The sequence below is a fragment of the Alnus glutinosa genome, chromosome 7, assembly GCF_958979055.1.
Source record: "Alnus glutinosa chromosome 7, dhAlnGlut1.1, whole genome shotgun sequence".
Classification (NCBI taxonomy): domain Eukaryota; kingdom Viridiplantae; phylum Streptophyta; class Magnoliopsida; order Fagales; family Betulaceae; genus Alnus; species Alnus glutinosa.
In genome coordinates this window covers 28445334-28457333 of record NC_084892.1, presented here as the reverse complement: position 1 = coordinate 28457333, position 12000 = coordinate 28445334, and the positions used below count along the sequence as shown (strand labels likewise).

Genomic DNA, 12000 nt, shown 5'->3' with positions numbered 1-12000 from the left:
TTTATTTTCTAATGTTTTGATCCCTTGTTAATCCCCATTTATTTGGTCTAGGAACAGATTGTACACAGAATCTCATCTTATCTTATCTTCTTCTTTTTCTTATTTATTTATTTCTTGCATAGAACTTTCATTTCATTGAACTGATGTAACAATGTCTATGAGTTCTTATTTTATTTTTTATTTTTAAAATAAAAGTGAGACGAGAGTATAATATATATATAGCTTTACTCCTTTTGTGAAAAAACCATTTTTGGGAACAATATCATATCTCAGATCCTGCCCTTATCGCACTAAGTTGATGTGGTCATGCGCATCAATTCTTGTGTGGTGGAGTATGAAGCTAGCTGTTGAGAATACTTGTGAGGTTGAGGATGCATTACATTGAAAAAAAAAAAAAAAAATCATTACCAGAAAGTGACCTTCCTACTGGTCTCAAGCCCTCAACCGACCAGTACTCTTTGTGTGTGTGATAGTTTTTCATGGAATTAAATTTCGACGGTTAAAAAAACTATTGCACATATATTGTAATTTTTTTACAGCACCTAATTCAAATCCTAAAACAACATGTAAATGGCCTACACACGAATTGAAAAGCCAAATCGCAATTTTATCATATGTTTAACTTTTTTTTTTTTAAAAAAAGTCCGAGAATTAATTCGGTGTTTTTTTCTCAAGGTATAACATACGCGGACAAACATGGTTGTTTTAGGCAGTGGCAAAGTCAAAAATTTATGCTTGATGGGGCCGAACTGAAGCATGAATTTCTAACTTTGCCATTGAAGGCTCTTGCTTAGAAATTGGTATATACAAAATTCTCTATTAACACGGACATGGTAACATCATTGTGACTTATTCAGCTACTCTACACATTTCAAACTATAAAATTAAATTCATGTTACACTATATAGTAAACACATTAATCACATCTCACACAATACTTTGTTTATGCAAATATAATATTATGAATTATCATGATATCATCTAAAAAAAATTTAAACAAGACTATAAAGGAATAATAAAAAAAAAAAGAAAAAGGAAAAGAAAATGCATCTATAATTTAATTGGAAGAGAAGTAGACTCTTTTTTATTTTTTTTGACACTAGTCAGACTTTGTTTACACCATGTCTGGTCTTCAAGATTTTTATTTATTTATTTTTCACTTAAGGTTTTAATTTTTCAATAAAAGAGTGAAATAAGTAAAGTTTTGTGAACTTTTGTGTCAGGTCATTTCGAAGGGGCAACAAAATCTGTAGGGCACTTAACTCTTGCATGGGATGAGCTCCATAAAACTATATATATATTTTTTCAACTATTGCTGAGGCATGGCCCTGCTAGCCTAAAAGTGGCTCCGCCACTGATTTTAGGGAAAGGGGTAGGACAGCCATGAGTTTTACATTTTTATTAACAAATTGAAATTGCACATCTGTTCAACATAAAGGCTTGTTTTTGTAATTAGGGGTGAAAATTCGGTCCCGGTTCCCGGTTATTGGCCAAAACTGGGAACCGGAACCGGGGTCCCGGTTATTGGAGGGGTAACCGGGAATCTCGGTTACCCGGGTTTACTTGGGCAACCCGGTTAAACCGGGACCGGACCCGGGTTTTTTTTTTAAAAAATAATAATAATTAAAAAAAAAATTTGACTTGCGAAAAGCATATCAGACCATAGTGTATTTTTAACGTGCAATAGCTTTGTCTTCGGCATGATGTTTGATGGGTCAACAACTGCTTCCATAGCTTTGGTGAAGTCGATATTCGATCGGTGGATCGCATTGGCTGTTAATAGATTGCCTTGGAGGACCCGAGGAGGGGGGAGATCTTCTGCTGATTGCGATTGTTCATCATTAACCCTGTAATAGCGCCTTGAGATTGATATAGCAACGCCAATGACTACCCCAACGGCGAAAAGAGCAGCTGCAAACCCAATAACCAAAGCTGCAGTAGCCGATTTTCCCTTGGCTGATTTTGGTGAAGTGTTTGATGTTGTAGCGTTAATAAGATCCTTATTTCCATTTGCATCAAACGTAAGCCATGGATTTGACTTTGGAATAATTCCAAAGAGCTGGTTGCTAGAAAGGAGCAACTTTGTCAAGGCTGCCAGAGGAGGGTATTTATTTATTTTAATAATTAACAACCGGTCCCGGGTACCCGGTTTAACCGGGTATTTTGAAAACATATACCCGGGACCGGAACCGGGTACCCCGGTTTTAAATAACCGGGTACCTACCCGGATTCCGGTTTTCCTGGCCCGGTTAGTGCCCGGATCCGGTTCCGGCCCGGTTATAACTGACCTGGATTTACACCCCTATTTGTAATAGTTTGGTTTCGTCGCCAACTATGGACATTATTTAAAGACAATTGAAGTCAATTTATTGGTAGTTTTTCAATTTACTTGTTTTGCCCAAAGTTTAAAAATAGATGCGCATTTTTTTTTTTTTTTTTTTTTTTTTTTTTTTCAGATTAGAAATATTCAACTTATAGATATTTGTATTGCCATTTGTTTACAAATCAATTTGTATCTTCATGTTGCAATTTACAAGTGTATTTAGTTTAAAAATTGGATTAAGTCCTAAAAAATCTCATAAAAAGCCAAAAAAAAAAAACAATGCCATATAAATTAAGTTCATAGTTAAAAAAAAAAAAAAAAAGGCTCAAAATGCAAGGCGGATGTCACGGGCGGTTAGTACGAAAAAACCATCCGCACATGTACGGTTATGGGCAGATTCTACAAAGTACAAATGCAGATGCAGTCACCAAAAATCTTTTTTGGCATTTCTCATAAAATGCCGATAAAAAAAAAAGGGGCCGTTAAGCACCAAAATTTAGTAGTATGATAAACTAAATTGACACTTGGTTTAATTATAAATCGAAAATTAGTTTATGTAAAGAAAACTTTAAATTATAAAAAGAACTTGACTCAACATCCTGCTTTTATTTATAACTAGATCTTTTCCCACCCCGAGTTCTTTTCTTCCCACAGTTTCGAGGAATAAGAAAAAACAAACACGCGCACAAAATAATGTGAAAAGAAGTTGGAGAAGATCATATTGGGTGTTTTGGTTTGTGATGATGGCTATAATAAGAAGGGGAAATGATTGTTGGGGGACGGTCATCCGTCCCCCAACAACCCATTAATAATAAAAAATTGCCTCTGATGTGACATCAGAGGCAATTTTTTAATGAAAAATTAATTTTTTAATATTAATGGGATGACAGGGGACGGATGACCGTCCCCTGTGTAGAACGGCTCAATAAGAAGTATACAATCATTGCCATTGGCTAATGCCTATAATAAGAAGTCTGGACTAGAAAACTATTTCCTATATATATATATATATATAAGTAATTTTCCGGATTATGACAACTACATTGACTAGTAATGAATCTTAAAGATGCAAATGTATGTGACTGCAAAAACTGATCCTTTTCCGTTGAAACCAACAGAAAAGGAGCCAGTCCTTTGTAAGTGGAGGGTAAAATTGTCTTTTTCACTCCGGTAACTCTTGCCCCTCTCTTTAAAGTCAGTCCAATAAAACAATCAATGGATGTTTTTTGTAGCATTTCACGTACGTATGTCATATATGCATAATATACGTAGAACTAACATTTTGTTGACCAACAGTCTAACACCCTTCTTTCCCACCCATTTCCTGCAACTTTTTTCTGGATCTCCTCTCTCTCTCTCCCCAAAAGAAAAGTCCATTGAAGGAAAAAAGTTTGCCAACGAACTGTAGGAAGGCGAAGATTGACGTTTGGGTCTCGAATAAACCATCGCAAAAGATGGCTTCTATCAGTCGTTTTCTTTATTTGTTTCTCTTTTTTCTTTTTTCTAATAGGCTTGGCCTCCTCTTCCACCTTCCTTTCAAGTAAATTCTTTTCCTTTTTTCTTTTTTAAATTCATTTCTCTTTGTTTTCCTACTACATATAGAGTTTTAGGCTACATTTGCTTCGAAGTAATACATTTTCTAATTTAAAACATTTCCACTTGAAATATTTTTGGGAAAACTTTACGGTAGTTGAGTGTTTGGATATTACCCTAGAAATATCTTCTTGAAACCATCATATATATGTTGTTAATTGGTTAGCACTGAAAATAGTTTTCAGGGAAAATATTTTTTTGCTTGTGGGGTGGTTCTAGTAGGAGTTGGTGCTGGTAGGAGACAAAATAGAATAATTTTAAATGTCATACCCATATCCCTCATGTGTCCCTCTAAAAATGAAGTGGCTTTTAAAATCACTATTGAGCTTGTGAATTTTGATTTTGATCAAATGGTGATTTTAAAAGTCACATCATTTTTAGAGGAACACAAGGGGGATATATGTAACAACACACCCTCAATGACGCAATATTATCCGCTTTTGACTCCCCAAACCAGACTTCCCAGGAGGTCACCCATCTTGGGATTGCTCTCGCAGAAGCACACTTAACTGCGGAGTTCTGATAGGTTTATCGCCATCACAGCTTTAAAACGCGTTGTGTCATAAATTGTGCATTTATACATATAAGCACATCCTCATTCCCAGGCGATGTGGGACGTCACAATCACCCCCTCTTTGGACCCAGCGTCCCCGCTGGCGTCCCTCATTGGGCTTGTGCACGCTCCCACCATCTCAGGTTGGACAATGGCTCAGATACCATTTGTAACGACTCACCCTCAATGACACAATATTATCCGCTTTTGGCTCCCCAAACCAGACTTTCCAGGAGGTCACCCATCCTGGGATTGCTCTCGCAGAAGCACGCTTAACTGCGGAGTTCTGATAGGTTTATCGCCATCACGGCTTTAAAACGCGTTGTGTCATAAATGATGCATTTATACATATAAGCACATCCTCATTCCCAGGCGATGTGAGACGTCACAATCACCCCATTTTTGGACCCAGCGTCCCCGCTGGTGTCCCTCATTGGGCTTAATTACTCGAGTATGGCATCTATAATTACTCGACAAAATAGTGTCTAGGAAGTTCATCAGGATGAGAAGAAAAAGAAATCTGAATTTCATTGCTTCATAATTATGTGCAGCATGCGGCGTAGACCTAGAGTCAAAGAATTATACAATCATCACAAGCCGGTGCAAAGGACCCAGATTCCCGCCGCTGGCTTGTTGTAATGCTTTGAAGGACTTCGCTTGCACTTATGCAGATGCTATTAATGGCATGACAGCTGATTGCTTCCCAATCATGTTCAGCTACATTAACTTCTTTGGGGATTACCCGCCAAGCCTGCTTGTCAACATGTGCAACGAAGGAAAGCTTACTCTTAATTGCACCAATATAAAGGAAGCCACACAGAAGACTCAGAAGAGTAATGGAGTACTGAATATTGCTGCTACACAGTCCACTTTGCTAATGATCACTGCTGTTCTCTTAATCTTATTATTCCATTGGTTCTAAAGGGTGGGTAACCACTCTATTTGTACTTATTAATTTGATTTGTTCTGCCTGTCCTTAAATAGAGTTTCATCCAATCTGCCCAGGCAAGTAAGACCCATAGAGTTCATCTCACACTTGCCTGCCTAGATTGCAAACAATCCAAGCAGGCAAGTGCATCGAATCTCAATCCTTTAATGTCACGTCATAACATATTAACAAACAAACCAATGAACTTCTTTTTTTTTTTTTTTAAAAAAAAAAGATATCGAAAACCACCCATTTAGTGTTTGAGAAAAAATGTGTTAACGTGATATAAAGGTAAAAGAAATTTTGAGTTTTTTGTGAGTAAAATGTGAGAAAAATTATTTGTTAATGTTTTCACTTTTTTGGATAGAAATAAGAACGAAGAAAGGAGATCTTGATCTTTATCAAACAAGCTCTAAACTTCAAGCCTCGTAAGAAATTTTTCTTCGCAAAATTTTTGTTCACTGTTGTCCCTCGTTGAGTGAAAGAATATAGAAGGCCAAAACATTTACAATGATCGATGTTAGTTTGGAAATTGAAGTGACATGGAAATCATGTACTCTTAATGTAAATAACATAATGTAAGAATTGAACACGTTTTTAAACAAAGATCACAAACCACTATCTAAAAAGCATTAATAAACTAATGTTTTTGTTAGATCAGCATTGAATTGAGACAATGAAAATGTAAAATACACAAAAACTTAATGATAATTTAGAGAAAAAAAAATACATTAGACAATCAGGACATATGGTCCAATAGATTATAGGCAATAAATTGAACTTAATGGATGGGCCCTATGTTCTTGTCACGCAAAGCCCAATCCTACTTGACTCTTAAATTAATAAAACATTTATATTAATATTTTAACATTTTTTTTAATATTTTTTTTGAGAGGGGTTTTTTTCTTAAAGTCAAGTTTCTCGTCTTTTTTCTAGTTATATATTTATTATTTAATTCTTTGTCAATTATTTTTGCCAGATTTTTTTCAAAAAAAAAAAAAAAAGGAAAAAGAAAATTGGGTCAAGTTGCTCATGCATTGTAAGGATAAGAATCTTCCACGTTATTCTCTCGTGGTCATGGATGAATAGTTGAATTCTAAAATGCTGCACCTATTGATTGATCACTGTCACATTATTTAATTTAATTAATTGATATATTCTCTTAATACCCTGCCGAGAAATCTAATTAATATTGTTGATCGGGATTTTGGTGATACAAATGGCGTCCAAATTCCTGTGGCTCCAACCTGGCAACCCCCTTTGACAGGTACGGTGAAAATCAACTGGGATGCTTCTATCAATGAGAGGGATGGTCGTATAGGGGTGGGGATGGTAGCTCGGGATGCTTATGGGATGGTGTTGGGGGCCCGTTGTGTATCTAAATGCTTACGTACGGATCTACTTATTGCTGAGGCTATGGCAGCATTGTTCGCAGTGCAATTTTGCATCGAAGTGGGTTTCTTTGATGTGGTTTTTGAGGGTGATGCACAGACGGTAATCAAGGAAATCGACTCCCAACCTCCACACCTATCCAGAATTGGGCATTTTATAGAAAGTATTGCCTCTGTAAGGCAACAGTGCAGAAATTCCAATTTTGTTTATGTCCATAGAAGTGTTAATGGAGCTGCTCATGTTCTAGCATGTGAGGCAGCTTTTAGTAATGTAAATGAGACATGGTTAGAGGATACTCCAAGGAGTATTGCTCATATTGTAACTAAGGAATCAATCCTTAGATCCTAATTTTGTTTGGGAGATTTAATAAAAGAGTAATGATCCAGTTCAAAAAAAAAAAAAAAATATTGTTGATCGGGAGTATAGAAGAAATTAAAACAAATTAAGGAGGAGAAAATAGGGATGAAAAAGAAAGAAGAAGAAATGACAATACGAGGGATATTTTCTCCTCTTGTTTAGGTGTACGTATACTGTATTAATAGAAGACAAAATAGAGGAGGGTACTAATTTGAATCCTCCTCCACTCTCGCGTGGACATGTAAAAAAAAAAAAAAAGAAAAAAAAGACAAAATAGAGGAAAAGAGAAGCCACTTCTTTGATTTATTATTTTGCACGGTGTTTGACGAGTTTAATAATAAATAGTGCATTTAATTAGGGATAATCTTGGAATTAAAAAAATAATAAGAAGTTATTTGGAACTTTCCGTCTCCCTCCACATCCTCTTAATCTCTCCCACAAATTCTCCATACCTTCTCGATATTCTCTAGCTCATTTTTCTTTAAACCATTTCTTTAATCAAACAATAACTTACGTTAAAAATTACATTTTTATCTTATAATGTTAAGCAATTTCAATTAATCGCTAGATTTTTTTGTTAAAATGTTAGAAGTACCAAATCTTTTACAAACTTTTACAAAGAGATGTGTACAAAGATGATGTAGAGCTTATTCATTGGTACTCATAGCATTTCTTTTTATTAATTGTTTTGATCATCTCTAATGAATAAGTTCCACATCATCTTGGTAAAAAAATTGGTAACCCTAACATTTCTCTCTCTCTCTTTTTTTTTTTTTTTTTTTTTTTTTCTTTTTTCTTTTTCACAATAACTAATATAAAAGTAAGTAATTAAAGTAGAATAAATAAAAAGAGTATGTCTGTTAATGTCTTTTATTGGACTAAGGTATTGTCCAATAAATATAGGATTCTCTCTATTTTAAGTTGGTCATTTTAGATTTTATTTTGTTATACTTACAAGCATACATAATGCTACGGTGATAAATATGTTGCCATGTCATTCAAAAATTTTAAATAGCGTGACATCGTATATGCTATTAGATGTAACAAAATTAAATCTGCATGATTGAGATCTCGATCATGAAATGGCTCCCCTTTGAAATGGAGGAGATCCTATATTATGTGTTTCGAGGGTATTTTTTGTTTTTTTGTTTTAAAAAGTTTTATGATGTTTTACATAAAGGTGAAAATTGTATTTGTATTTTTATGAGCATTTTGTGTTCTTTGTTAATCTACACTCCCACGTTTTATTTACCAATCCTTCTAGTTTTAATAATGACCATTATTTCCTTAAAAAAAAAAGTAGATCATTATTAAATTATCACTTATTCTGAAAGATAAAGCTCTTACATAAAACATTTAATTAAAATAAAAAGTAAATCATAAAGAGATTGTGACATAGCCAAAGCGATAGAAAGGAAGAAAATGGGTGTCTGCAATCATAGACTCCAACAAACTATGAAAATAGCTTTTCAAAGAGAAAAAAATTTGAAATTTAATTATTCTTCAAAAGCTTGTTTTGAAGTTTTCTCATTACGTCCATTGTTCTCTTTTAACTTCAACCAAAAGTCTATAAAGTCAATAAAATACTCTAAAGATGGAATAACATGCCTATAATGATGGAAAACTAAACAAATAATGCTAAAAAAAGGCAGTAAAATATTCCCCGTAAGATGGGGCATCAACAAAAATAGAAAATTTAAGAAACTGATAATGCTAAATAATACGAAGAATAAGTTATAATTAAAGACAAAATAAAGTTGGGATTTTGTAGCTGTGTAGAGCTTCTTTCCATATCTGTCAAACTGGCCATATGTCGATTCGTCAAGTATTGCTCTTGGTCGCGAGTAATTCTAGACGTTATACTATTATTTATTTATTTATTTATTTTTATGTTTTCCTCTAATAATGATGTGACTTTTAAAATCAATCAACGATAATTTTAATTGAAATTTGAAATTTGATCAAGTGATAATTTTAAAAACCATATCATTTTTAGAGGGACACAAGAAAGACATGAATATAACGTCTAGAATTACTCTTTGACCGCTGGGTTATTCTACATCGATCACATGATTTGAACTTCAGATTTTTAAATCGTTGATTATCTAAAAAAAAATTAATTAATACAAAAATAAATTTAATCATGTAATTAATATTTTAAATACTCTCTTAGTAAACTATAAGCAGCTTTTTGAACCTTTAATTTTGGTGCTAGTTACAGCTTCGTTGCAAGTGGCAAAGTAGCCGTAGTCAACCCCCTTTGTTTAGCAACCAAAAACTCCCTATTGGTGAGAAAAGCTGCGGTCTTAGAAGTTCTTTTCCCACACAACTAGAAGAAGAATTGTTGGCATACAATATTGTGGCTGGCTCTCATCCCCATGCATCAACGCGATCGATTGGTCAATACTGGACAAAGGCTAGAACACCCAGAAAAATCAAACCCTTCTCGACCACGGCATCAATGTACTGAGACAATATATACGCGCACAGACTTGCTTCTCCTTGTCTCCCATGGACGATCGAGCTGTAAAACGACTACGACATATAAATAGACATGACTGTACGTGTCACCGGTGTTCCTCTGCAACTCCTAAGGGCCAAGTATTTTGTCTTTTGGATCGACTTTTACTTTTCCAAGTCTCCCCCTTCTCCATAACTCACTCGGAAACTTGTTATAAGTTGTGAGCTTCCTTCTCCTGCTTTTCCTCTCAAAACCCCCCATGGCTGTAGCAATTTCCTTTGTTTTCCTTCTCCTGTTTCCTCTTCTTGCTCAGTCTCAAGAATTTGATCCATTCATCTATAATGGATTCAATGGTAGTGAAGAAACTATTACCAGAGAAGGAGCCTCTATTTTCAAGCCCAGTGGTGCGCTTAGGCTCACCAATACATCACAAAATGTTGCAGGCCATGCATTCTATAGCAAAGAAATTCAAATCATTGACACTAAATCTCCTTCATACCCAAACGTTTCTTCTTTCAGCACATCGTTTGTTTTTGCTATAGCCCCCCGAGGCTCCGGCAAAGGAGGCTATGGCCTCGCTTTCATCTTGTCTCCCTCCACGAAATTCCCTGGAGCTCAGCCCGGGCATTACCTTGGAATTTTCAACGAGTCCAACGATGGAAATGATTCAAATCATATATTTGCGGTTGAATTTGATACGGTTCAAGGGCACAAAGATGTTTCAGATACGGATGGAAACCATGTGGGCGTCAACATCAATGGCATGCATGTCTTCAAATTACACTAGACCAGCTTTTTACTATGTCGGCAGCGGCGAAGAAAACACGAATGAAATTGACTTGGAGAGCGGCGATCCAATCCATGCCTGGATAGAATATGATGGCATAGAAAATGTTGTGAATGTAACGATATCTCCTGCATCGAAACCGAAACCAGCCAGACCCCTCATTTCCTACCGCGAGGACCTCACCCCATATCTTAAGGAGAGCATGTACGTTGGTTTCTCCGCCGCAACGGGCGAGAAATCAAGCTCTCATTACATTTTAGGATGGAGCTTTGCAGTGAACGGAGCGGCTCCGCCTCTAGATATCTCTCAACTTCCCCCGCCACCTCCAAGCTAGGGAGAAAAGTTCAGCCCCTTTCAAACCATTAGTTACGGCAGTCATTGCCTCTTTATCTGCTTTAACCCTCATTTTGTTGGGAGCTCTGGAGCTCGTTTAGCCGATTGGTTTCTGTTTTTGTCTATGAAAGCTGTTTTTGTTTTCAAAAACAGAAAATTGTTTTATGTTGTTTTTTCATTAAAAAAGTGTTTGGTAAACTGTTTTCGAAAACAGTTTTCGAAACTAGAAAACAGGGCTTAAGCGTTTGGACAATTGTTTTGAAGACAGTTTTCACTTAGGAAGAACATAAAAAACTATTTGGCATTACTATTATATATTTTTTGTTTTCAATTTTATGGTTTTTCCACCTACTTGGTGATTTTCATACTGAATTAAACATTTAGCATATCCCATGTTGTGGATCTTCTCCACCAATATAGTAAAATCTTCAACATATCTGCAATACAAGCAAACAAAAAATAAAGAATAATTGACAGGTGATCCAAAATGTACCAAACGAAAAAGAACTATACAATGACATTTCTCGTTAGAAATACCAAAATCTGTAAAAATGTAGGAAACTAATAAAAATGAAGAATCCTCCATTTTCTAGATAATTCAACACCATTGCAAAGATAGCTAGGGTATACCTCAAAAGCTCGTTGCATCTTTAAGTTATTCCTGCAGTGACTAAACTACAACATGGCTCACCCTTTTAGTGATAAGCAACATCCCACATACACGATAATTTTAAAAATTGAGATCCTGAATTCCTGAGACAATCGTTCAAGAACTGTAACTTACAAATGAAAAAATCTTACAAAGGAATAATTTACATTTCTCAGTTCACATACATCATGAAACTTCCTGATCACAGTCTAATTTGAAGTATGAACAAAAATTTAGTGAAGAAAGCCAGTGATGGTGGAGAAGACAAGGCAAGACCAATCATATATCATATATATATATATAAGAGCCGAGTTCTTCCTTAAAATGGCATAGAATGGTGACACGTGGCATGAACCCATACTTTTTAGTGACTAAACCGGTCCTTTAAGTACTGAACCGATATTTTAAATAAAATTGAACCGGTCTATTTAATATCTCTCTCTCTCTCTCTCTCTATTAATGATATAATTAATCTTTCTCTTTCTCTCTCAATTAATGATACAAGTAGGACTCTTTTGTGGAAAAAGGTGTTTCTTTAGTATTTTATATTTTTGGTTGAAATCTAAATATGTTTCCATTTTGTTTGTGAAATTTTTGGTTGAGAAATTCTTCATTCGATTTTTT

The 12000-nt window shown here is 35.1% G+C and overlaps 1 pseudogene; it reads left to right on the top strand.

Moving 5' to 3' along the window:
- Positions 1–9674: 9674 nt before the first annotated feature.
- On the top strand, positions 9675–10830 carry LOC133873811 (lectin-domain containing receptor kinase VI.3-like; annotated as a pseudogene).
- Positions 10831–12000: the final 1170 nt, after the last annotated feature.